General features: G+C 47.3%; 1 pseudogene; it reads left to right on the top strand.

Moving 5' to 3' along the window:
• LOC101147313 (succinate dehydrogenase [ubiquinone] flavoprotein subunit, mitochondrial-like) overlaps positions 1–24,072 on the top strand; it is a 28,242-nt pseudogene extending 4,170 nt beyond the window's left edge.
• Positions 24,073–24,557: the final 485 nt, after the last annotated feature.

Genomic DNA, 24,557 nt, shown 5'->3' with positions numbered 1-24,557 from the left:
CCTTCCGGTGTGGGTTCCTTGGTATTGAGTGTGCCTGTTCTCTCTCTGTTGGAAAACTGAAACTTGCTGAGAAGTTCTTTTCTCATAAGCTCACAATAGCGACTGAATGCTCCTTGGCTCCTTCTCAGGCATAAGCATAGGCACGGCCCTGAAGTAGAGTTGTGGTCCTCAGTCTGATCCCATGGAATAGACCCTCTACCATTCATAGAATCTGATTATCAGTCCCTCCTCCAGGTGCGAATGTGCCTACTTCTCCCCGCGCTGTTCAGGGCTCAGCCCCAGGACAGGATGGAGGCCTTGTGTGCCCAGCAGTTGCTCCTTTTATCTTTGTCAAGCTCTTTCACTGGCACAAGTCTTCATGTTTGGCATGGTGGAACGTGTGATTGACAGGTGAATTTTTCTTTTCCAGATTTCTGCTCAGTATCCAGTAGTGGATCATGAATTTGATGCAGTGGTGGTAGGCGCTGGAGGGGCAGGCTTGCGAGCTGCATTTGGCCTTTCCGAGGCAGGGTTGAATACAGCATGTGTTACCAAGCTGTTTCCTACCAGGTCACACACTGTTGCAGCGCAAGTAAGAGAAAGATGCCCCACTGTGCTCCCACTCCGTGCAGGTCCCGCGCAGCCTCGCACTTTCTACCTGGGCAGCCTCCTGCCTCCTCCCCGTGCTCCAGCCACATGGCCTGTTGCTGTGCCTTACTCAGCTCACCCTCTCGGGTCTATCCCTGGAGCCTCTTCCCTGGGGACTTTGAAGGGCGGGAGCCTTGTTGTCACTCTTAATTCAGACTCCAGTCACACTTGGGTTTTCTCTGACCATCTACCCTCCCCACCCACCCCTGCCACCCCAACACCTTAAGAAAAGGAGATCATCTAAAGAGGAGGAATCAGAATTTAGGTTGGGGAAGAAAAGGGCAAGGGTTTCATTTGTCCCTGTGGTGCTGTCTTCTGGGGCTCTCTGAGGGGTAAGACGGTGGTGGGCACACACAGCCAAAGGAAGTGGGGTACAGGGGAGTGCGACTCTGAGTGTGGAGTTTATTACTTGGCAGGAAGCACTTCTAATCTTTAACACATGCCCGTAAATGCTGTTGGGAAGATATGTTAATAAAATTATGTGGAGAGATTCATGGAGTACCTTTTCTGTGCCAGATACGTTAGGTAATAAGCATATTACAGGTAGCCTTTCACTCACTGCTCCAGTCATCCCTTCCTGGAGTTCCCTCTGTCTCCACCACACAGATGAGGAGACTGAGGCTAAGGGATGGAATCACTGGGTGAGTCTGGGAGGGGTTGTGATCTGGAATCTGTCAGGCCTGGCTGCTCCTCTGCTGAGGTCAGCCCTCACTGGGAGTCACCGCGTGAGTAGTTGGCTTTCTCTGAATCCCCCAGCGGGTGGATTTGGGCCTGGAAGACAAAGGTGGGGCTCCTGTTTGTGGCTTGTAAGGAGTGGTTGGGGTTTCCAGGTTGGAATCAATGCTGCTCTGGGGAACATGGAGGAGAACAACTGGAGGTGGCACTTCTACGACACCGTGAAGGGCTCCGACTGGCTGGGGGACCAGGATGCCATCCACTACGTGATGGAGCAGGCCCCCACTGCCATGGTCGAGGTGATGGGCGGGAGGCTCTGGGTGCTCTCGTGGTCTGTTTCTAGTACAAGAGTCCTGGAAAAAATGTAAGCAATTGAGGCAGATGTGGCAGCCGAAAGAATGGTGATTAGCAAAGCTCACAGGAGAAGACTTTGTCCGTCATGAACTATGTATTACATGTAATAAGAAAAACTTCTCTTTGATGAAGTGTTGACATTTTCATAAAATAGGTTACTTTGGGTTTGCAGATTTGTACTAAGGTTGTTTAGTGTAGATTAGCTGTGAATATCTTGACTCCTTTAAGGTAATAAGGCTTTTGTTTGGTTTTATCTTTCACAGGTAGAAAAGTATGGCATGCCGTTTAGCCGAACTGAAGATGGGAAGATTTATCAGCGTGCATTTGGCGGACAGAGCCTCAAGTTTGGAAAGGGTGGGCAGGCCCATCGATGCTGCTGTGTGGCTGATCGGACCGGCCACTCAATATTGCACACCTGATATGGGAGGGTAAGGCCGCCCCCCCGTCCACCTGAGACAGGACACGTAGTGCTGGGGCTTATGGTGACAGCGGGGAATGGGTTAGCGTGCCCAGTGAGTCAGCCAGAGATTACGCAAAAAGCAACAGAGAACAGCGGTGTGGGGCACATGCAGCGACTGTGGATGTGACAGGAGCAGACGTGTGCCTTGAGAAGCTGCCCCTAAGGCAATGTGTGAGTTGTTGCCTCTATGTTGGAAAGTTGAATTGATAATCTTATATACCAGGTTTTCACTTGGCGTATGTGACACTCAGCATGTAAGAACAGAACAAGCAGGCCAGGCACAGTGGCCCATGTCTGTAATCCCAGCACTTTAGGAGGCCAAGGCAGGAGGATCACTTGAGACCAGAAGTTTGAGACCAGTCTGGAGAACATAGCGAGACCCTGTCTCTACAAAAAGTTTAAAAAGTAGCTGAGCATGGTGGTACATGCTTGTAATCCCAGTTACTCAGGAGGCTGAGGCAGGAGGATCACTTGAGACAGTGAGCCATGTTCATACCACTGCACTCCAGCCTGGGCAACAGGAGACCTGTCTCAAAAAAAGACAAACAGCAAGTATTTTAAGGCTCTTTTACCACCTCTGAGTTCCTGAATGGATTGGTTTTGTTTGTTTTGTTTTGTTTTGCTTTGTTTTTCAGACGGAGTCTCACTCTGTCACCCAGGCTGGAGTGCAGTGGCGCGATCTCTGCTCACTGCAACCTCTGCCTCCCGGGTTCAAGCGATTCTCCTGCCTCAGCCTCCAGAGTAGCTGGGACTACAGGTGCACGCCACCACGCCTTGCTGATTTTTTGTATTTTAGTAGAGACAGGGTTTCCCATGTTGCCCAGGCTGCTCCCGAACTCCTGAGCTCAGGCAGTCCACCCGCCTCGGCCTCCTAAAGTGCTGGGATTACAGGCGTGAGCCACCACACCCGGCCATGGATTGTTTTAATATTAACTGTTACCACCGGACAAAGACTTGAGGTGACAGTAGTTACTGTGTAATCAGGGTCCGCTTTGGCATGAGCAAATAATATTCTGAACAGTATTGATTCAGAGTAATCAATGTTCTGAACTTTGTTGTTTTCTGATGAATGGGGACGGATCATTAATTTGCAGGTTGTTAGAACACCAGTGACTTCTCTGTGGCTGAGTGCATCGACAAGTGTGTGGTGGGAGGAGACAGCGGCTCCGTCCGGAGCAGGAGCTGTCATGTGGGGAGCTGGCCCAGGCTCATGAGAGCAACTTGCGCTGGCTGAGGGAACGGCAGGTCCAGGAGGGCAGCGCTGTCCGGCGCCTACCTTTCTGCGGTGCCGGAATCTGCTCGTCTGCAACCGTCTGCTTTGGTAGCTGCCAGCCACATGGGGCTGTTGCTAATGTGGCTGGTGTAGCTGAAGAGCTAAACGTTTTGACTTATTTTAATTAATTAAATGGTTATGTGTTGCCAGTAGTTCCCATCTGGGCTGTGACCCCATGGTCTGCGGACCTCACTCTGGCACCAGACTCCGAGTGGAGCTGCATGTGGCCACCGGACAGTGTGGAGTGCCTCTTCGGGTTGTGTAGAGGTAGGAAATGTGTCACCAAAGTAGGAGCTGTTGCTGCTGCGTTCTCTAGCACACCTGCCTTGTTTGTACTGCTCGGCGTGGAATGCCTCTCAGGCTCTGACAGTGTCACTGACACTGTTGCTGATCTCCTTGGATTTACCTGGTCCATTTGGATCAAGTTGTTTCACCTGTTCACATGAGCAGATACCACCTTAAAACCTTAAAGGTTGGCTTAACACTTCTTGCCCTTTTTTTCTTTCTTTTAGTCTCTGCGATATGATACCAGCTGTTTTGTGGAGTATTTTGCCTTGGATCTCCTGATGGAGAACGGGGAGTGCCGTGGTGTCATCGCACTGTGCATACAGGATGGGTCCATCCATCGCAGAAGAGCAAAGAACACTGTTGTTGCCACAGGGTAGGAATCTAATTTCTACTTTATTTCCTTTGTAAAAATGAATAAATTTCATTTAGAGTGTCTTTATTTTAGGGAAAATAGAGGCATTGTAGAATAACAGTTCAGACACAGGCCTTGATATAACCGTGTGAGGGTGATGGCCTTTCCAGCCGTGGTTCCTCACCTGTAAAGGGTGAGGACAGCAGCACCTGCCTCGGGGTGAGAAAGCATGGCCCTCAGTAGTCGGTAGTGGCTGCCGTCAGGTTCACAGCTTACCTCTCCCGATTTTAGGTGAGGCAACTGCGGCCCGAAGAGTCACATGGGGTTTTTCTGGCAAAATCTCTCTTGTTTTAGTGGGTTCTGTGTTTATACTGATTCCTGGGATAGATAAGTCTGTCTTCTCCACATAATGAAAATAAATAACTTTAATTGTATACAGTGGCAGTTACTTTAGCCATTTTAAAAGTTAAGTAGTGTCAGTACAGCCAAGAAAAAAAATCAGCAAAACTACAGGTTGGGAAAAAATATTTTCCAAACCATATATCTAATGATATCTTAGTATCTAAAATAGCAAAAAAAAAAAAAAAAAAAAAAAAGCCCTACTAAAACCAACCTACTAAACCCTACTAAAAAACAACCCTACTAAAAATGGGCAAAGGACTTGAATAGATATTTTTCCAGAGAAGACGTACAAATGGCCAATTTATGTATGAAAAAATGCTCAACATCACTAAGCACCAGAGAAATGCAAATTAAAACCCCAGTGAGTATCATCTCATCTCGCTCCAGTTAGAATGGCTGTTACCAAGAGGACAAAAGATAGTGAGTGTTGATGAGGATGTGGAGAAAAGGGAACCCTGTGTGCTGTTGGTGGGAATGTAAATTAGTACAACTATTATGGAAAACTCTGGAGGTTCCTCAAAAGCCACAGGACTACCATGTGCTCCAGCAACCTCATTTCTGGGTGTATATCCAAAGGGCATGAAATCAGAAGCTCAAAGAGACACCTGGACCCCCATGTTCATTGCAGCGTTATTCACAATACCCGAGATATGGAAACAACCTAAAAATTTTTGGTGTTTAATGACAATGTGTTGGCTGGGCGCGGTGGCTCACGCCTGTAATCCCAGCACTTTGGGAGGCCGAGGCGGGCGGATCACGAGGTCAGGAGATCGAGACCATCCTGGCTAACACAGTGAAACCCCGTCTCTACTAAAAAATACAAAAAATTAGCCGGGCGTGGTGGCGGGCGCCTGTAGTCCCAGCTACGCGGGAGGCTGAGGCAGGAGAATGGCGTGAACCCGGGAGGCGGAGCTTGCAGTGAGCCGAGATCGCGCCACTGCACTCCAGCCTGGGCGACAGAGCGAGACTCCGTCTCAAAAAAAAAAAAAAAAAAAAAAAAAAAAAAAGAAAAAAATGACAATGTGTTGTGTATACACAACTGAATATTATTCAGCTATGAAAACAAAGGAAATCCTGTCATGTGTGACAATGTGGATGAACCCAAAGTCATTATGCTAAGTGAAACGAGCCAGGCACAGAAACACAGATATTGCATGTCACTCATATGTGGATCTAAAACTGTCACAACTCACAGAAACAGAGTAGGACAGTGGTTGCCAGGGGCTGGGGGAATGCAGACTGTGGCGATGCTGATTAAAGGTGTAACTTCCCGTTACAAGGTGAAGTTCTGAAGGTCTGATATACAGCATGGTGGCTAGAGTTAATGCTATACAGCATGGTGGCTAGAGTTAATGTTATACAGCATGGTGGCTAGAGTTAACGTTATACAGCATGGTGGCTAGAGTTAATATTATACAGTACGGTGGCTATCGTTAATATAACTCGAAATTTGCGAAGAGAGTAGACCTTAGGTGTCTGTATCTTCAAAAAAAAAGGGTAATTGTATGAGGTGATAGATGTGTATTAAGTTGATTGTGTCATCAGTTCACAAAATAAATCATCACGTTGTACACCTTAAATATATACAGTTTTGTTTTTTGTTTAATTCATCAATCATACCTCAGTAAATCTGGGTGAAAAAACCAAAATCCATAAAAATTTTAAAATTTTCATTATAAAAGTAGTATATGCTTATTGGGGAAACGTTTTGAACAGCACAAATCTAAAATACAAATAGGGCCAGACGCATAGTGGCTCATGCCTGTAATCCCAGCACTTTGGGAGGCCGAAGTGGGTGGATCACCTGAGGTCAGGAGTTCGAGACCAGCCTGGCCAACATGGCGAAACCCAGTCTCTACTAAAAATACAAAAATTAATTGGGTGTGGTGGTGCACACCTGTAATCCCAGGTACTCAGGAGGCTGAGGCGGAAGAATCACTTGAACTTGGGAGCCGGAGGTTGCCATGAGCCGAGATTGTACCACCGTACTCCAGCCTGGGCAACAAGAGTTAGACCCTGTCTCAAAATAAATAAATAAAATAAAATACAAATGGAAGTCCCTTCTCTGATCCCAGGCTTCTATCCTACCTGCGCAGGGTAGCAGCACCACTGGCGTGGCCCCCAGTGATGTGTGTGGGGTGTGTGTGAGTAGGGGGTTGTGTGCACACAGCACTGAGAAGTTGGTGCCCGGGGGCTGCCCTGTCCATTCTGTGATCTCACTAGACTGGAGGTCCGGACGTGGGCCGCTGTGTGCAGTCACTGCTCTCTGTTGTTTCCATAGGCTACGGGCGCACCTACTTGAGCTGCACGTCTGCCCACACCAGCACCGGCGACGGCACGGCCATGATCACCAGGGCAGGCCTTCCTTGCCAGGACCTCGAGTTTGTTCAGTTCCACCCCACAGGTAGGGCAGGACGCCTTGCCTGGAAGGCGTTTGGCTCGTGTGTCTTGTAAGTGTGTGGTGCCTACTCATTGCTCTTCCATAGTTTTATGTAATAACATGGTTTTGAAGATCAGCTTCCTTAGCTCTCAGGTCCTAACTTCAATGTCATTTCCTTAAGGAGACTTTTCCCACACTCCCCTTCCCCTGAGGCAGTTTGGGCCACCATCTTATGCATTTCTCAAGAGCCCTGAACCCTGCCTTGGTGATACGCCAGCAGTAAAGCAGGGATTGAGGCCGGGCGTGGTGGTTTACACCTGTAATCCCAGCACTTTGGGAGACCGAGGCAGGTGGATCACCTGAGGTCAGGAGTTCGAGACCAGCCTGCGCAACATGGTGAAACCTCATCTCTACTAAACATAAAAAAATCAGCTGGGCATGGTGGCATGCACCTGTGATCCCAGCTACTTGGGAGGCTGAGGCGGGAGGAATGCTTGAACCTGGGAGGCAGAGGTTGCAGTGAGCCGAGATCGCACCACTGCGCTCCAGCCTGGGCAGCAGAGTAAGACTTCATCTCAAAAAAAAAAAAGTAAAGCAGGGATTGTTCAGTGTCCCTCTTTGCAGTGAGGTCGTCAGCTCCTCGGGCAGGCAGGTCTTCTCATTAACTGGGGTGCTCCATGCCCAGCACATGGTAGGGTCTCCATCGGGGTTTACTGAGTGAGCATTCTGAGAGCTGGGTGAATGCCGTGGAACCGAGAAGCAGCACAGGCAGATTTCAGCTGTGTAGGAGAACACGGAGCTTCCGTGACAATGGGATGTAAGGTTAAGACACAGACATGACAGAACCCCACGTGACATTGGGCGCTGGGCTCAGCCCACGTGACCACTGAGGGAGCTTGTCGTGGGGAAGATGAGCTCGTCTTGGGGACGTCTGACGGTTGAGGTTACGAATGTGCAACTTGGAGACATTAACTCAGAAATGACAGTTGAAGTCTTGAGTTTGGAGGAGGTTCTTCAAAATGAGTCAGAGACAGACACACACATCTGCCTCGTTTGAGGTGACCTGTCCTGGACTTTTCTGGGTTGCTTTTCTGACCTGTGGACGATGGAGACCCCTGAAGTGGTGCCAAAGAACCAGACCTGTGTCTTCTCTTTCTCTGTCAGTGTCAGCTTTCTGATCCCTGGAAGGGATGACAGTAAGAAATGGATTTGTTGTAGGTTTTTTTTTTTAATTTGTTTAGAGATGGGGTCTTGCTCTGTTGCCCAGGCTGGAGTGCAGTGGAGCAATCTTGACTCACTGCAGCCTTTGTCTCCCAGGCTCAAACGATCCTTCCACCTCAGCCTCCCAAACAGCTGGGACTACAGGCATGTGTTACCATGCCCATCTAATTTTTGAGGGTTTTTTTGTTTTTGGTAGAGACAGGGTGTCACCATTTTAAGCCCAGGCTGGTCTCAAATGCCAGGGCTTAGGTGATCCTCCTGCCTAGGCCCCTCAGGGTGCTGGGATTATAGCCATGAGCCACTGCACCCGGCCTGTTGTATTTTTTATTACTGTTTTTAATCAGTAAAATGTCACTGAGCCCCTGAATTCCCTCTGTAATTTGCTTGGAGCTCCACTTCTCATGCTTTGTCTTCAATATGTGAGAAGTAACCACAGAAAAAAGAGCATGGAAACTTAGAAAATCAAAAGGCAGGTGAGATGCAAGAATCACATTCTTATTTTGAAAGCAAGATTGCCCTTTTTGTATAATAAAAATTGTAGCTTTTGAAATACATTTAGTTTAGGGTTTTTGATCTCCTTTGTTAAAATTCGAGAGCTTGGCACGCCCTGTTTCTCATCGCACTGAGGAGTCACAGAGCCGCTGTTTGGAGCACAGACCGCCGGACTGGCCAGGTTTGGGTTTGAGCTCTGTCCTCAGCTGCATGACTGGATGTTACCAAGCGTTAATTTGCTTGTCACTGAGAAAGGGGGTCGTACTACCCAGAGTTGTTGTAAGACTTAAATGAGTTTAATATGTGGAAAGCAGCTAGAACTGCCCATAGCAAGTGCAGTATAAAGATTAACTAAAATAATCATTATTACTGTCCTTGCCACTGTTTGGGTAAGTTAGATATGAATTCTCCAAGCTAGTATTCTTAACTAGTCACCACAGTATCATAGTGCAAAAGAATGTTCAAAAATTAAAACAAAATTTGAGGCATCCAACATACACCAGGCTGTAATCAGAGTATTGGCCAGAGATCTGTGGGCCGGCCTTTCTCCTCTCTGGGGACGCCACTCTGCCCCAGCCTCTGCTGCAGCTGTCAGCCTTGTCAGTGCTTTTTGTTATCCAGACTTTCTACTGTGTCTTAACTGTTCTTTCTGTTCAGTGTTGCATATAACGCCTTCTGCATATCTTTTTTGTCTCTCCCCCAAAAAAATATCTTGTAAAAAAAAAATGCATTTGAAATAGAGACCTAGCAATTGTTAGGTTATAAATGTGTGGTTTTTTGCAGGCACATATGGTGCTGGTTGTCTCATTACGGAAGGATGTCGTGGAGAGGGAGGCATTCTCATTAACAGTCAAGGCGAAAGGTTTATGGAGCGATACCCCCCTGTCGCGAAGGACCTGGCGTCTAGAGATGTGGTGTCTCGGTGGATGACTCTGGAGATCCGCGAAGGAAGGTGCGTGTGGTTTACCACCAGCATTGTCTGAGCGGGCACACGGGCCGGGGTTGCTTCTGTGAGTTTCAGCACCGCTCGCCCTCACCTTCGTGTGCAGGCACATGTGCACAGCCACCTCTCTCAGCTGCCGGCAGGCGTCTGTTAGTCTGTGATATTTTCCTAAACACCTACATTTTGAAAATTTTAGCCAGTTTCTTTCTCAAATCTGTGGAACAGAGTTTCTCTTAGTGTGTGTATGTGACGGAGTATGGGAGAGAGAGACACGCACCCAACCTGAAGTCGGTGTGTGAGCCTTGGGTGTTGTGTCTGATACCCACAGATGTTTTTCGACAGCTTTCAAAGTGTGTGGGCTATTTGCCTTTCAGAAAAACAGTTTGCAGCTCTTTCATTGCCTGACCCTGTTCTTTAATGACACTTGCTAAATATCTGCTGGTATGGCCTTTAGAGGTTTTACATTTTTATATTAAAAAAAAAAGAAGTCAGATGGTTTTTTGTAATATGGTGGCCCTCCGTATCCATCGGTTCCACATGTGTGGTTTCAACCAACTATGTATTGAAAATAAAATTGCATCCTTACAAATACGCAGACTTTTTTTTTTCCTCGTCATTGTTCGCTAGACAACACAGTGTAGCAGCTATTTACCTAGCATTTACATTGTATTAGGTACTATGAGTAATCCTGGAGTTGCTGTAAAACTTAAATGTAAAACTTGAAATGAGGATGATTTAAAATATGGAGGAGGATGTGCATAGGTTATATGCAAATACTCTCCCATTTTATATTAGGGACTTGAGCATCCACGGATTTTGGTATCCGTGGGGGTCCTGGACCCAACCTGCCACGGATACGCAGGGATGACTATTTGGCATAGAGGCCTAATGCTCTTACCAAGGACAGCCGCAGCAGGCTGTGATCCCTGAGACGAGTGTGAGTTCAGTAAGGGCAGAGTTTTTGTTCTGGTTCTCAGCTGTGTCCCAGCACCTAGGATTGTCCCTGGCACACACTAGATGCTTAGAAAAGATTTGATGAGAGGGTGGTCGTACATGAGGGGAAATTTTCCTCAATATCAAAACATGTTGAAACTCACACGCTTCAAAGATGACTTATTCTCAGGTCTGCTGCCGTTGCCGTTCTCTGCCTTATGTGATGGTGTTCTGTCTTACCAGAGGCTGTGGCCCTGAGAAAGATCACGTCTACCTGCAGCTGCACCACCTACCTCCAGAGCAGCTGGCCATGCCCTTGCCCGGCATTTCAGAGACAGCCATGATCTTCGCTGGTGTGGACGTCACGAAGGAGCCGATCCCTGTCCTCCCCACCGTGCATTATAACATGGACGGCATTCCCACCAGCTACGAGGGGCAGGTGATGGTGCTGGCTTCTCTCCCACAGCTGGAAAGAAGGCTGGGACAATGGGGCCCATCTCGCAGTTGTCTCTTTAGATCTCAGAGGAAGAGACAGATGTTTCCTTCAAGAAAGTACTGTATTGTTTTCTAAATTGCACTTGAAATTTCTATCACTGGAGGATGGAAGGAGGCTTAATAATGTATTCCTCCTTAGTAAACTGTAATAGATACATCATTTGCAGCTTTTCCCATTTTATAATTACTTCCCTATATGATCTTGTGTTATTTCTAATGATCTTATACATCAAGGGATCTTTATAATTCCTATTTCTAATGATCTTGTACATCGAGGGATCTTTATAATTCATACCTTTGAGTGGTTTGTGGTTCACACAGAGCTTGTCAGTCACTTAGCCTCCTTGTTGGGTGAGGTGGGTGGAAGCTGTTACTTTCCCTGCGTAGATGAAGAGGTGAACAGGGGGTAGAAGAGTCTGGAACATCAGTCTCCCCTGCTGATGTTCCTCCACCTACCGTGCTCCTGGGTCTGAGCTGGAGCACAGGTGGTAAGGGCCTCAGGAACATGGGACACGGGGGACAGTCGCAGATGCTGACATTGGAGGTCCTCTGACCTGCTTGTAACAGCAGGTGCTCAGGGGCAGAGGGGAAACTGGGGGATACATTCAGAAGTTTCCCTCTGAAGAAGAGTAGCTGTGGTCCTTACTTCCTTCTTAGATATGGTCTTTACTTCCCTCTCTTTGTTTCTTGGAGATGGAGACTCGCTATGTCACTTAGGCTGGAGTGCAGTGGTGCGATCTCGGCTCACTGCAACCTCCGCCTCCCAGGTTCAAGCGATTCTTCTGCCTCAGCCTCCCGAGTAGCTGGGATTACAGGCACCCGCCATCATGCCTGGCTAATTTTTGTATTTTTAGTTGAGACGGGGTTTCACCATGTTAGCCAGACAGGTCTCGAACCACTGAACTCAGGTGATCCACCCGCCTCAGCCTCCCAAAGTGCTGGGATTACAGGCGTGAGCCACTGCATGCCCGGCCTACTTCCCTCTCTTTCTCTGACCTGCAGCACAGACACCTTGTTGAGGGAGGTGGGCTTGTGGAGGAATAGGCACCTTGACATTTCACCTGAAATCTTCCTTTCCACAGGTCCTGAGGCACGTGAATGGCCAGGATCAGATTGTGCCCAGCCTGTACGCCTGTGGGGAGGCCGCCTGTGCCTCGGTACATGGTGTCAACCGCCTCGGGGCAAACTCACTGTTGGACCTGGTTGTCTGGTCAGGCATGTGCCCTGAGCATCGCAGAGTCGTGCAGCCCTGGTAAGTGTTTTCTGCAGGACCCAGACTATTTGAGAAGGCGCAGGAGGTTAGTCTTTTTTCTTTTTTTTTGAGACAGGGTCAGCCCAGGCTGGAGTGCAGTGGCACAGTCATAGCAGCCTCAACCTCCCGAGCTCAAGCAGTCCTCAGCACCTCAACCTTCAGAGTCCCAAGTAGCTGGGACTACAGATGTGCACCACCACACCTGGCTAATTTAAAAAAAAAATTTTTGTAGAGACAAGGTCTCACAGTATTGCCCAGGCTGGTCTTGAACTCCTAGACTGAAACAGTCCTTCTGCCTCAGCTTCCCAAAGTATTGGGATTACAGGCATGAGCCACTGCACCCAGCCAGGTTACAAAGCCTTGATTTGTTACTGGAAATTTGCTTAGTGATCATATAGAGGTAGTCTGGGTTTTTTCCCCTAGAAGTGATTAAACTGAGAAATCCAGAGATTATATGGTGGTAATATTGAGACTAGATAGAGGCTGGTTGGGGATCTTAACAGTTAAGGTGACATTTTTGGGGTCACATGTTTTTTTTTTTAATTATTTTGCAGTCATTATTTTCTGCTTAGAAAAAGCACTATTAGGAAGCTTATTTTTAGGGGAAGTTCATTACGTATTACTTGCTGATAAAAATCACTTATTTGCAATGAAATATTTAAAATAGTTGGCATGAATGAATATGTAACTTCTTGGTACTTAGAAAAATAATTTAGGCCATTCTAAAAACAAACTATAGCTACCCTCTATTAGAGGAGAAGGGCTGACTTAGAGTGAACAGGATTCCCACCCTCTATGGACAGATTCGATTTCACTTGCTGGTTTTCTTTTCATGATGGCGTCAAATAATGTGCAGGAAAAGAAATACCGTGTGTGGGAGTGTGAGTCTTACGTGCACGAAGAACAGGACAGTTAGCATCGCTCGCACCTCCAGAGATCTTCACGGTGGTTATGCAGCCTCCTGTGCTCAGAACAGTGTGAGGTGGATGAGGCACTGGTGGATGTTTGCGTGGCAAAGATGGTGGGACCCCAGGCCCACGTTCTTCCCGTTAGCTTTCTCTGGTGTTAACGGTTGAGCATCATTTCTGCTGTTTTTATAGAACAGGCGCTTTTTGCTTTTTGTATGGACTCAAGTGAAATAAAAACTAGCACCTCCGTAACTTATAAGCATGCGCCCTTTTCTATCTGTAGTTAGAAAGGTACAGGTAGTATTAAAAGGGTAGCTTACTTCAGACACTGTGTCTCTGTGGATCTGACGACAGCTCAGGAGGCCAGCACACGCAGAGCCGGCGTCTCATCCCAAGCCGTTGCTGATCATCGGCGAAGGCGGAGTTCAGGTGCATCGTTCCTGACGCCACAGGTAGTGCTTGTCTCACTCCGTAGCCCTGCACTTTGTCGCAGTGACGTCTGCTACCACTTCTCTCAGAGCAGTGTACAAAGTTTGAGCTTCTCTTGCTTTCAAAATGCAGAAAAGAACATTTTGTGAGAATACCCTATACTTGACATCTGAGAGACCGCTCACACATGCGGCATCTCAAGCAGAATGCTGTGGAGTCACACTCAAAAGGCTGCACACCTGTGGTCCTGTTGATATGACATTCTGGAAAAGGCACATCTAGGGAAGACAAGGGATTGCTGGTTGCCAGAGGCTGTTTCCTGATTGTGCTGAGACTTACAGACACAGCTCTGTGTGTGTCAAAATTTGAAAAACCTACATTAAAAATGATGAGTTTATTTTACTGTATCTTTATGCTTTAATTTTTAAAAATGAAAAGGAAAGAAAAAATGCTCGTAGCATCACTACTTCTCCCCCACCCCCCCACCAAAAAAAATATATATATATACATATATATATGTATATATGTATATATTTTTAGACATAGTCTTCCTCTGTCGTCAAGGCTGGAGTGCAGTGGTACGATCAGGTGCACGCCACCACACCTGGCTAATTTTTAAAAATGTTTTCTAGGGACAGGGTCTCCCTTTGTTGCCCAGGATGGTCTTGAACTCCTGAGCTCAAGTGATCCTCCTGTCTCAGCCTCCCAAAGTGGTTACATGCATCTATCTATCCGTGTGTTAAAATTGGTAGAACTGAGGTTGGGTACAGTGGCTCACACCTGTAATCCCACCACTTTGGGAGGCCAAGGCAGGCCGATTGCTTGAGCTCAGGAGTTCGAGACCAGCTTGGGCAAGGTGGTGAAACCCCGTCTCTACCAAAAATACAAAGATTAGCTGGGCATGGTGGCTCACACTTGGGTAGTCCCAGCTGCTTGGGAGGCTGAGATGGGAGGATTGCTGGAGCCTAGAAGGCGGAGGTTGCAGTGAGCCGAGATCACACCACTGCACTCCAGCCTGGGCAACAGAGGGAGGAGACGCTGTCTCAAAAAAAAAAAAAAAAAAGAAAAAATAAACTGTAGAACTGTCCACCGAAAGAAAAAAGTCAATTTTAATGAATGATCAATTTTTAAAGCATTATAAACAAAAGGAAAAGAGACACCAGCAAGCCTAGAAGCGTTTGAGCAGACCCTCAAGAGACCCACAGCCTGGTCCCGTGGAGAGGCGGTAGGCAGGGCAGGGCCTGTTGGACTCCTGCATTTCATACCTCCTATCTCCTGCATGTGTTACCTATTGAAGAAAATATATAGATAATGTTATAAAAGAAAAAACTTTAAAATTTTTTTCAAGACATCTTGGAAACACAAGAGTTGCAAATCTTGGCCGTGCGCAGTGGCTCACACATGTGATCCCGGCACTTTGGGAGGCTGAGGCAGGTGGCTCACCTGAGGTCAGGAGTTCGAGACCAGCCTGGCCAACATGGTGAAACCCCATCTCTACTGAAAATACAAAAATTAGCCAGGTATGGTTGCATACTCCTGTAGTCCCATCTACTCCAGAGTCTGAGGCAGGAGGATTGCTTGAACCAGGAGGTGGAGGTTGCAGTGAGCCGAGATGGTGCCACTGCACTCCAGCCTGGGCTACAGAGCAGAATTCCATCTCAAAAAAAAAAAAAAAATGCAAATCTTGAAGTATAGGTGAGAGCACACAACAGTCCAAATCAGCAGGTGACTTTCAAGCACACAACAGCCACCTTCCTCCCCCTAATGTGAAGGACAGTGGGGTGGCCGGCCCCTTGGGACCACCATCTGGAAGGTGTCTTTTTTTCCCCTTAGTGGAGTGACATTTATATACATTTAATATATATAAATTTGTATACATTTAATTTTTTTTTTTTGTAAGACAGGGTCTCGCTCCGTTGCCCAGGCTGGAGTGCCGTGGCGCCATCTCGGCTCACTGCAACCTCCACCTTTTGGGTTCAAGCAGTTCTCATGCCAGATAATTTTTGTGTTTTTTGTAGAAATGAGGTTTTGCCACGTTGGCCAGGCTGCTCTTGAACTCCTGACCTCAAGTGCTTCACCTACCTCAGCCTCCTAAAGTGCTGGGATTACAGGCGTGAGCCACCGCACCCGGCCTACATTTTAATTTTTTAATTTTAGAGATGATTTCTAGTTTATTCACTCTAAGATCACTTAATGGATATCTACTGTGTGCCAACAGTTTTGCCTTTTATGTCTGTTCTTTAAAATTGGCCCCAACTCAACAGATGGCCTCAGATGTAGGGTGGGCTGGCAGTGTGTTAGCTCAGGAGACTTACACAGTTTCCAGGCTCCTTGAGCGGCTATGCTACATTTTTGTGTGTCGTACTAAATCCATTTGGTTTTTTAAAACGGTTTTCAAAAGTTAAATTCTAGCTCTTTTTGTTGTTGTTTTAGGAGATAAAGTCCCTCCAATTAAACCAAATGCTGGGGAAGAATCTGTCATGAATCTTGACAAATTGAGATTTGCTGATGGCGGCATAAGAACATCGGAACTGCGACTCAGCATGCAGGAGGTAAGAGCCTGGACTCGCTCTGGAGTGAGCAGGCTGGCTGCATACCTGGCCCTGCACTGGTTTTGTTTTTTAAAAAGAGATCTAGGGGGATGCAGGTGCAGTTTTGTGTGGATGTACTGGGAGGTGGTGGAGTCTGGGATTTTCATGTACCCGTCACCCAAGTCGTGTGTGTTGTACTCAGCAGATAATTGCTCATCCCCACCTCTCCTGCTTTTTGGAGCCCCCAGTCTCTGTTAGTCCACTCCGTGTGTGCATGTGTACTCACCGTTCAGCTCCCACTTCCAAGGGAGAATGTGTGACACTTGACCTTCTGAGTTACTTCACTTAGGATAGTGACCTCCTGTTCCATCCGTCTGGCTAGAGAAGACATGATTGTGTTCTATTTTTATGGCCGAGTAGTATTTCATGGTATATATGTACCACATTTTCTTTATCCGGTCGTCCGTTGATGGGCACTTAGGTTGATTCCATGACTTTGCTGTTGTGACTAGTGCTGCGATAAACATACGAGGCTGCACCAGTATCTGGAGGTAAACAGCAGTAGGACATACTCCTCACTGTATCAAGAATATGAAAGAGACCAGAAGTGTACTTCTTCTCCACATAGAAGGTCAGCAGGCCAGGGCAGAATTAGTGACTGCTTAGCATCCAGGACAGCCTTCTGTGGTTCATTCGTGTGTGCTTGGGCATGACCTCCATGCCCTGACCGTCGCTGGCTGTCATGGATGAGTCACAGCGTGGAGGAGAGGGAGCCGCAGGACCGCCGGAGAAGGTCAGTCCCCAGCAGGGCAGCTTTCTCTTAGAGGTTTCCTGGAGTTCAACACAACACTGGTGCTTACATCTCAGGCCCAGATATTGATCATGTCATCACGCCTGGCTTCCAGCAGCTCGGAAACATCTTTAAGCTGGACCTGTTGCTGCCCCTGAATATACTCAGCAGAGAGGGAGAGTGGGCGGCGAGTGGACAGTGATCTGTGCGGCCTGTGCTGCTGGGAGTCGGTCCAGTAGGACCGTCTGTGATGATGGAAATGTTGAGTGTTTGCCGTCCAGTATGGCAGCCATTAGCCATGCAGCCGTGGAGAACCTGATATATGGTCAGTCTAAGAAACTGAATTCCTCTAATAACAAGGATTCTTGTCCATGAATGAGATCTCTTGTCTACTATTTGCAAGAATTTCTGTGTATTTTCTAGAAAGAAGTCCACTGCTTTAGTCCTATTCTGAAAGGCATTTGGTGTTAGACAGAAGAGAACAGGTTCCCTGCTGACATTTTCAGAGGCCCGTGCCCTTCGGTCTTCAGGTGAGGCTGGGCTTGAGGGAGGCTTTGTGGAATGGTGAGAAGAACAGCGTGACTAAGGCACAGAAGGCTGAGTGATGCACTGCAGTGCTTTTGTAGGGTTGGAGGCCAGCTGGGAAAGAAGGAACCCTTGCATTAGAGGATGGGAACATGCCTTAGGATATAGAAATGGCAAACCTGAGATAGTTTGAAGTGAGAATACTAGAAGTGTTCCCACCAAACAAGGTGTGTCTTGGTGCCTGCTGTATCCCAGGCTCCGTGAGGTGCCGGAGTCAGCACTGAACAAAGAGAGCTTCCTATGCTTGCAGAAATGCATTTCGTTGGGGGAAGGGATTTTTCTGCTGACTCTGGCTATTAATAGTAACAGTCAAAAAAAGAAATGAGGTAAATTGTTAGAAACAGGCCCCCAAATGTGGCCATAAACTGGCCCCAAAACTGGCCATAAACAAAATCTCTGCAGCATGTGACATGCTCGTGATGGCCATGACGCCCATGCCAGAAGGTTGTGGGTTTACCGTAATGAGGGCAAGGAACACCTGGCCCACCCAGAGCGGAAAACCTCTTAAGACGTTCTTAAACCACAAACAATAGCATGAGCGATCTGTGCCTTAAGGACATGCTCCTGCTGCAGATAACTAGCCAGACCCATCCCTTTATTTCCTGTAAGGAATACTTTTAGTAAGTCTTATCACTGGCTTGCTGTCAATAAATACGTGGGTAAATCTCTGTTCGAGGCTCTCGGCTCTGAAGGCTGTGAGATCCCTGATTCCCCACTCCACACTCTATATTTCTGTGTGTGTGTCTTTAATTCCTCTAGTGCCGCTGGGTTAGGGTTTCCACGACCCAGCTGGTCTTGGCAGTAAATATTGAAAAGGAATAGATACAGTTGCCATTATTTACAGATATAATTTCCAAAAAATTTCCAGAGAATAAACGGAAAAACTAACAAAACAAGAATGTAGTAAGGTATGTGGATAAGAGATTTGTATGTAAAAATCAGTAGCTTTGCAATGTGCCAGCAGTAATCTGCTCAGACATCAGGAAATATCTCATTCACATTTCAAACAAAAAATTTAAAATGCCTTGAAATAATGTAACCAGAAATACGAAAAGATGATACGAAAACGTCGGTGCTAAAGGACATGAAAGAATGTAATACTAGATTCTGAGATGCAATTTTTTTCATTTGTTCTTCCTGAAAAACCATTAGGTTGATGTGCATTACAATGTTACGATTATGTATGAGTCTAAGGAAAATCAGATGAAATGTCCAAATTAAACCATGAAGGTGCGTCGGTAGAGGAAGAGACAATTAGTGTCAGTGGGGCAAAGCACAGTTAGAGGGAGAAGCAAGGAGGAGGAGGGATCACGGAGGTGGTGCCTGTGTGTCCCACAGGAAGCAAAAGCTGATGCCCAGTTCCCAGCATACCTAAGTAAACTTCAGGTCCACTACCTAGCACGTTTCTCGTGATAGTAAAACTATGAAGGAACTCAGTGTAGAAGGAGCTTCTACAAAATAGGCAGAAGACAGTAGCCAGATGGGCCAAGGGCCCCAGCCACCCACGCCCCTCCCTCTCCTTGAAGACCTTCGCTTCCAACCCCACCATCAGCAGGGCTCTGCTCAGTTCCTCCTTGTGTGTATCACCACGGGGCTGCTGGCTCGTGTCGCGTTGACCACCAGACCCCACATCAGGAGTCCCGCCAGGGGTGTGGGGAGGCAGCGCTGCCTGGTTGGCCGCGGAACCGTATGGAACGTGGTGCCTCACAGGCAGTCTGCTTGGCGTCCTGGACCCTGGCTGTATCCCGCTGGAAAGGATGTGTGTGGGTCTAAGATATGTACATAATAGAAACATTTATTCAGAAGCTTTAGTCAGAACTTCATTTTTAAGTTCAGAGTAATAAACTCATAGTCTACATTTCCTAATTGTTCTGTTTAATTTACATAAATAAAATGAAATGCAAAACAACAGGTCTAGAAGTTAAGCAGTTCTTGGTATGGCTGCTTCTATGAATTAAAAGTTTACAAATTATATTTTGTGCCACAGTCAACGCAAAATCATGCTGCCGTGTTCCGTGTGGGAAGCTTGTTGCAAGAAGGTTGTGGGAAAATGAGCAAGCTCTACGGAGACCTGAAGCATCTGAAGACGTTTGACCGGGGTGAGCAGACAGTGGGCTCTGTGCACACTGTTGGGCCCTGCCTTCTGCAGGGTGGGCTGGTGTCTGTCCCGTCAGTGCTGACTTAGTTCCATGCTTGCTGTCTGGATGGGTCCTGGCCCTCAGCTGTAAAGCCACAACCAGTGACTCCATGGACTAGCAGGCCCAGGCTGACAGCTCGGAGGGCCCGTGTGACTGGGTCCCGCCTGCCCCTGATGGAAGTTTTTGTGTCCCCAGGAATGGTCTGGAACACGGACCTGGTGGAGACCCTGGAGCTGCAGAACCTGATGCTGTGTGCGCTGCAGACCGTCAATGGAGCAGAGGCGTGGAAGGAGTCACGGGGTGCGCACGCCAGGGAAGACTACAAGGTGCGCCTTCTCGCCACGCCCACCTGCACCTGCCTTTTCCTCCCGCCTGGTGGGACTCAGCCCCACTCCTGCGTTTTCTCTGCGTTTTATGTCGTTTCTCCAAAAGTAAATCCAAAAAATGCCTTTTTCCCCCTGATAACTTTGATCCCTGGGTTCTCACCATTTTCTGGATCACTGTGACCTGTTCCTTGCTTTGGGTCGGCATCCACTGATGCCAGCAGTGGCATCTCCAAGCCAATGTGCTTTGCTGTTAGAAGGCCAAGGTTAGAAGTGCAGCCAGCGTGGCATGACCAGGAAATAAATGCCAGTTTATTAAATAACGAGTAAGCCACCGTTTCAAGCCTGCCCTGTGGAGGAAATGCCAGTTTATTAAGTAACGAGTAAGCCACCGTTTCAAACCTGTCCTGTGGTTTGGAAAAGGTATTATAGAGCCTGCCCTGTGGTTTGATTACAGAGCCTGTCCTGTGGTTTGATTACGGAGCCTGCCCTGTGGTCACTTGTTCTTCAGATGAACTGATTTTTATGCAGAGCACACCTGTTGGATTCTGCCTGGTAAGAGTTTTTCACATATGATAGCAAAAAACGACGGAAAGGGAAGCTTGGGGTGCAAATGCAAGTTCAGGATAAACCACATCAGCAAAAGGACAAAGGCTCCACAAGGCAGGCACACAGGCTGGTTCAGGACCATGTGTGGGCGGCTGGTGGCAGCCTTTCCAGTCAGCTGAACATGGTGAATGGGAAAATCATTTTTATTCACCATGAAATTTTACTGATTTACCCTCCACTAGAATATGGTGATGGCTGTGATCACTGCTCAGAACTTGCTCGTCTCCTCATACATATTAAGAGTCTTTCCTGCAAAGTATATGAATCCATGTTTGCCAGAATACAGAATAATAATAAATTTATTATTTTTAATTTTTTGAGATGGAGTCTGACTGTCCCCCAGGCTAGAGTGCAGTGTTGCGATCTCAGCTCACTGCAACCTCTGCCTCCCAGGTTCAAGTGATTCTCCTGCCTCAGCCTCCCAAGCAGCTGGGGTTACAGGCGCGTGCCACCGTGCCCGGCTAATTTTGTATTTTCAGTAAAGACGGGGTTTCACCATGTTGGCCGGGCTGGTCTCGAACTCCTGACCTCAAGTGAACCACCCACCTCAGCCTCCCATAATGCCAGAATTACAGGCATCAGCCACTGTGCCCGGCCAGTGCATAAATTTAGTTGGTGACAGCGAGTTTTAATTAGAATAGAAGCCAGGTGCAGTGGCTCCCACCTGTAATCCTAACATTTGGGAGGCTGAGGCAGGCAGATCACTTGAGCCCCGGAGTTCTAGACCAGCCTGGGCAACATGGCGAAACCTGTCTCTACAAAAATTAAAAAATTAGCCAGGCGTGGTGGTACACACCTGACGTACCAGCTGCTCAGGAGGCTGAGGCAGGATGAGTGATTGAGCCCGGGAAGTCAAGGCTCTGGCAAGCTGTGATCACACCATTGCACTCCAGCCCAGGTGACATAGCGAGACCCTGTCTCAAAAGAAAAAAAAAGTGTTTTTAATAAAAACAGGCTGAAAGAAAGGATTGAGGTAGTCTCCCAGCACTTGGAGCAAAAAGACAAAGTATTTGATAAACTCTAAGGTACATCAAGGATGTCTAAGGGAACATGCGGACATGGATTACTCTGGACTCAACTGCTGGCTGCACATCGCTGGCCAGCCATGTGGCCTCTGTGCGTTCTGAACGTGTTGATGGTGCCAACCTCCTGGGCTGAAGTGGAAATGGAATGAGTTCTAGGGCATCTGTCTCTTAGATCATTTTAATGTTTGCTGTGTTTTTTCTGTATTGCTCTGTTAGAGTAATGAGAAATGTGATGGTGTTTCTGGCCTCAGGTGCGGATTGATGAGTATGATCACTCCAAGCCCATGCAGGGGCAACAGAAGAAGCCCTTTGAGGAGCACTAGAGGAAGCACACCCTGTCCTATGTGGACGTCAGCACTGGGAAGGTCAGTGTGGAGCTCGTTCTCACCACAGCCCAGCACCCACACGGCCCCACCCAGGTCTGCGGGCTGGCCTTGCTGATGGTGAACGGGAAGGAGCAGGCCAGATTTAAATCACCTCCCGACAGATTTGAGGCACCACTGATAAAGGTACTCTGACAGCAGTCGGGCTTCGGGCTGGAAACAGAATCCAGTGCCTGCAGGTGGTTCAGAGGAGCCTTAAGGAAGGGTTGCTCCGTGGTGTGGGCCAGATGGATGTCACTGGGCAGGAGCAAGTGTCCAAGGCCTGGTGGCAGGGGAAGAGATGATGATTATGGACCTAGTGAGAAAGCATGTGTGGGGTGGGGACACAGCCACTACCAGAAACCAGTCCCGAGCCAAGGGAGCCCAGAAGAGACCCCTCCCCTCTCCTCCCATGGGCTGGGCCAACTGGAAGCATCTGCAGGGGAGCTGAGGGGATGTGGTGCAGCCCTTAGCATCCCCTGGGCACTGAGCAAGCAGAGAAGGGCAGAAATGGAGGCAGGGTTGGGGTAAGCAGCGTCCTGGGAACAGCCAGCTGAGGGTGTGGTAGGGGGGTTGCAGCTTGTTCCACACAAGCACAGTTCACCCGTGTGGCATTTCCGCTGGGCATTGAGATTCAGAAATCATGAAGATAGAAAGCTTTTATCCTTAAGCTTTTCATAACTTGTAAGGGAGAGTCGTATAATCACTTAGCTGTGTCTGTGGAAGTTACCTTTGGACTCTCACTATCATCTAGTGTGTCTGTGATTCAGGCAGTGGGTCATTTTCAGGATTTATCATGAAGGCCATTTCCTGGTAGTATAGACAGGTCACACTTCACTCGCTTAGCACAAGTCTATGTTTAATGTTTCCGGGTTCAGGTTTTTTGTTTTGTTTTTGTTGTTGTGAGATAGAGTCTCATCTCTTTTGCCCAGGCTGAAATGTAGTGGCTCGATCTCGTCTCACTGCAGCCTCAACCTCCCCCTGGCTCAGGTGATCCTCCCACCTCAGCCTCCCGGGCACATGCCACCATGCCTGGCTAATTTTTGTATGTTTTGTAGAGACGCGGTTTTCCCACGTTGCCCAGGCCAGTCTTGAGCTCCTGAGCTCAAGTGATCCACCTGTCTTGGCCTCCCCAACAGGCATGAACCAACACGCCCAGCCAGTTTCAGTGATTTTTCAAGAAATACATACTCATTTTAGAAAGTACAAAGAGATTGAAATAAGAGCTCACTAACCAGAGATGACCCATTATGGTTTAAATTTCTTTGTATATGTGCCTACCTTTTCCTGTGTGTGCATATTTAATACACGGCTTGAGTATTCCTTCTCTGAAATCCTTGGGACCAGAAGTGTTTTGGATTTTAGGCTTGTTCAGACTTTGGAATATTTGCATTACACTTACTGTCTGAACATCCCTAATCGGAACATCTGACTCCATAGCACATTTCTTTTGAATGTCATGCCGGTGCTCAGAAAGTTTCAGATTTGGGAGGATTTCAGATGTTTGGATTAGGGATGTTCTAGCTATATAAATATTTACTTTGAAGTAGAGAAACTGGAAGTAGATGGTTTGAATATCAAGTGTGTTGGTATAGACAAGGGTTCTCCCACTTTTCATGACGGGAGCATTTTTGTAAAGCACTGAGAATCTGGTACAGTGTCATTTTCGTTGCTCTGTTCCACTCTACCGATCTGCCGTCATTTACAGTCCCCTGTTGCACATGTAGATCATTTTTGAATTTGTTATTGGAAAATACTGCAGCAAATACCTTAAAGTTCACATGCCGTAAATCTACTTTTATAGTTAAAATTTTTCAAAAGGAACACAAGAGATGGCTTTTTGTACATTTTTGTGCCTAACTTACCATTGACTCTTCTTTTCAAGGTCACTCTGGAATATAGACCCGTAATCGACAAAACTTTGAACGAGGCTGACTGTGCCACCATCCCCCCAGCCTACTGATGAGACAAGATGCAGTGATGACAGAATCAGCTTTTGTAATTACGTATAATAGCTCCTGCATGTGTCCATGTCATAACTGTCTTCATACGCTTCTGCACTCTGGGGAAGAAGGAGTACATTGAAGGGAGATTGGCACCCAGTGGCCGGGAGCTTGCCAGGAACCCAGTGGCCAGGGAGCGTGGCAATTACCTTTGTCCCTTGCTTCATTCTTGTGACATGATAAAACTAGGCACAGCTCTGAAATAAAATATAAATGAACAAACTTTCTTTTATTTCCAAATCCATGTCAAATATTTTACTGTTATGACTTGTCATATTTGTTGACCTAAAAATCAAATGTAAGTATCTTTGTATTCTGTTACATCAAAATCCAGATATTTTGTTGCAGTTTCTTTTTTTTTTTTTTTTTTGAGACAGGGTTGGTGCAGTGGTGCAGTCTCAGCTCACTGCAGCCTCAAACTCCTGGGCAGCTCAGGTGATCTTCCCGACTCAGCCTTCTGAGTAGCTGGGGCTACAGGTGTGCACCACCACACCCAGCTCATTTATTTTGTAATTGTAGGGACAGGGTCTCACTGTGTTGCCTAGGCTGGTCTCAAACTGCTGGGCTCAAGTGATCATTCCTCCTTGGCCTCCGAAGTGCTGGAATTATAGGTGTGAAGCACCATGTCTGGCCTTATTGTAGTTTATTTCTAAGTTCAAATTAATGTTGGTGCTTTTCCTCCTTTTTTCTTCGCAGATGGTTTGCTA

Source organism: Gorilla gorilla, chromosome 2 (assembly GCF_029281585.2).
Source record: "Gorilla gorilla gorilla isolate KB3781 chromosome 2, NHGRI_mGorGor1-v2.1_pri, whole genome shotgun sequence".
Taxonomy (NCBI): Eukaryota; Metazoa; Chordata; class Mammalia; order Primates; family Hominidae; genus Gorilla; species Gorilla gorilla.
The sequence above is the reverse complement of the archived record's forward strand: the minus strand, read 5'-3'. Positions and strand labels throughout refer to the sequence as shown.